The following is a 3,545-nucleotide window of genomic DNA, read 5'->3' on the forward strand; positions in this document are numbered from 1 at the left end:
GCATAATAGTATCACTTTATTGTAACGACAGAATAAAATTGCTCTGTCTATGTGGTGTTGAGGGAAACTCGTAGCAGAAATCTGCAAAATCTATTTACTGCAAGCGTTAAATTCTTTTAAAGTGAAAGACTAAATCAAACACTTGATTTATCCCAAATACTCTGTGAATCCTGACTTTTTTTCTCAAGAAGATTAATTTCAAAGGTTCTGCTTGTTTTTTAGATACTGAACGTACTTTGTTCTTCCTCGGCTGCAGTGTAGAAGGAGCATTTCAGAGTTTCACCACTAGAGAGAGCTGCACAGCAGGACAAAGTCTGATCCAAGAATCTGATATTCAGACACAATAGATTTACTTGTGATGCTCTGGGAGACTGAGTCGACATAAAGGAGCGATCAGCAGTCCTGTCATCTGCTGCTGAGGCACATGGCGGCTTGAACTTGTCCTTCATGGTTGAAAGGCAGTGGTGCTAATAAGGAAGCTTTAGAAATGTGTCTGAGTGCAATTAACTAACGAATATTTTCATTCCAGATTAATCTGCTGATTATTTTATAACTTTATTTTCACATAATAAAAAGAAAAGCAGCAACTGAAAAGCTGGAATTAAATACTTGACATCTGTGTCTGAAAAAAAAACAAACTTAAACAAGTAAAAAGTAGTTGATTATTTTCTGTTGATTAATTGTTTCTCCATTTAACTTTACCAATGAGCTGAATGAACATAAGGCAAATCACAGCATGACAACTGTTAAGACGGACTAACAGGAAGTTGTGAAAGATCTACCTGTATCACATTTTCATGCTGTTTGTCTCAAGGGCCACACCTTCGTAGACCGCGTCCTTCGAAGGATGCGACCCCTGAATTGGGACACCGTTACTATAGTAACCATGGTGATGAAGGTCGGCGCGTCGCTGTCGGTACAGTCCGCAGCTGTGTCTCAATTCAGGGGCCGCATTCTTCAAAGGAAGGTGTGGCCCTTCGCAGCCGTTTGTAGACCGTGACGGAGGAACTGAGAGGAGTCTGTCCGGTCTATGGAGGATTCAGTTTTACTGTTTAGCTGTTCAACTGAGCTGAAACACTGAACTTACATTTAAAAGTCGCTCTCTGTGGGTGTTGGTTGCTTTCATTACTGGCACGCAATGAATCTTGGGAAAGGTTCGACCACGAAGGATCCACCCTTTGGAAAGAAGGACATTTGAAGGGCTCTTCGAAATAGGACAGCCTAGTCGTGTCGCTATGTAACCTCTGAAGGATGAAGCCCCTGAACTGGGACACAGCTCAATGTGTTTGTTACTGTAACCGTGACAACCAAGGTCAGGTTAACCTGCCGCCGTAGGGGTCATAGCGATGTAGTTTGTCCTCTCGTGTCTTTACTCATGTTTCTCGTTAGTAAGGTATGGTAAGACTTTAACCTGAAGATTCACTGTCACTCACGGTACATACACACTGTTTGTGCCGGTTGTCATGACAAAGGGGTTTTTTCAAATATCCAAAAGTTTATTATTTTCCTGACAAAGTGAAAGTATCTCAGAACAGTACAGCAAGTCCCTAAAATACTCATCTCATTACACAGTCTGTTCACTTTCACTCTCGCTGACATAAACACAGGAAGGACGTCAATAATGAAGAGTCATGACAATATCCTGGATCATCATATAACTCAAGGACTCATTGTGTAATTGCACCAGATGTCGGTAACAACCCAAGTAATCCACACATACAAAGAAATCAAAACATATATGTCCATAAATTAAGTTATGTGTAATAAAGTGGAATGACAGGGATTATTGGGGAAAGTATTATTATTATTATTATTATTATTATTATTATACAGGGAAGTATTGAACATGCTTATCTGAATCTGAGAAGACGATCATGGTGTTGTTGCTACGTGGTCAGGATGTTGTAATTTGACTGTTGGCTTGGTTCGAGTTCACAGCAGAGAATCAGATAAACAATCAGACGTTAGTTGGGTGTAGCTCAGGCAGTTACTCTATCAACACCGAGGCAGTGGAGTAAAGGACAGATACAAAATCTATGGTCCTACTTCTGCATTAGAAGTTTACCCTCGTGGCCCAACCTATCCCAGGATTCATTGCGTGCCAGGTGAACAGAGTGCCTGAGGATTATGGTTTTAAATGTAAGTATTGGGTTTCAACTCTGTGAAACTGTGAAAACCATTAAACCATTAAACCTTAATGCCTCAAGTAACAGTTAAGGCCGGACACAGCTGGTGATGCAAAGCAAAAACCTTCTGTAGACCAGACTCTCTCGTTTCCGTTCAGACCACAAACTGAACTGGGACACAGCTAAAGTGTAGAAACGACCAGTACGACCTTTACACTCTACATGAGGACACGTGAATATTGTTTGAAGACTTAAACCCGTGGACCTTTCCTTCAGCGCTTCAGACTCTGGTCCAGTACGACTGAGGCTCAGGACTCAGACGTGACTAATATTCAACTGGATCTGACGTAGCTCAGAAAATTAGCATTAGCATCAATCGGTTATCAGATACTGTCAGACAGAGGTCAGTCTGATCAGCAGAACTGGTGTCTGCTGCTGAAAGACACTGTACACAGATGGACATGGTGACTTGAACGCATCCTGTAACTGAACTGACATGACTGTAAGTGATCTGATATTATAGATACAAGCTGATTAAGCAACACACTGTAGTTGTTTGTACCAGTTTTATTAAAGACAAACGTCACAGAACATTTAACTTTTGAAGATTTGAGAATAAAGTGCAGAAAACTTTTCTAAATACTTTATTTTTTTAATACATTCATGAACATAGTAGAGGTAGTGTTATAGTCAAAAACAAAACAACAAACAATTCAAATAAACATTGTTCAAAAGTATATATGTAGGTGCCCTGCTAAGAAGAACGTTCAGTCGATGTTCAGGGAGTACAGAGCGTTTAAACTTAAAAATATAATTATTTTTCTTATAAAGAAAAGTCAGCTCTGACTCACATGTGCCAGATGATACAAACCAAGATTTTACACATCAGGATGTGAGCTCTAATAAAACACAACTGTGTGCTGAAGTTCATTGTAACAAAAACAACAAAAGGTTTCGTGACTTTTCATACTAACTCTATAGATAACCAGTAAACTTCCTTTGAACCGCACTGCTTTTAACACCTGTCTCTTATACACATCTAACCAAATAGGAGGAAAAACCCAACAGTTTTATCAGGTGCATTTTAAAGTCGCCTGTTTCCATGGTGATTAGATTCGTCCAGCGTTTGAAACACCCACATCCTGAGCAGAGCTTCAGCTGTGGGTAAAGAAACAAAGAGTATATTAGTTTTTGCTGCTACACAAGAACCTCAGCTTAACCCTTATGCCCTCCTCGGGCATTTTTGTACATTTTTCTCAACTTTTTTTTTTGATTTGATGATCATTTTGGCTGTGTTACAGCTTGTGGCATAAATTTTTGCAGGAACTTTTCTTTTTAGTAAAATTTTTGAAATCCAATGTCTTTTACTCAGACATGTCTTTTATACTCTATTGATGCATTTTGCACCCTCTGGACACC

Source organism: Seriola lalandi, unplaced genomic scaffold, assembly GCF_002814215.2.
Source record: "Seriola lalandi dorsalis isolate HSWRI2012SDOR001 ecotype SW California unplaced genomic scaffold, Sedor1 jcf7180002054913, whole genome shotgun sequence".
Classification (NCBI taxonomy): Eukaryota; Metazoa; Chordata; class Actinopteri; order Carangiformes; family Carangidae; genus Seriola; species Seriola lalandi.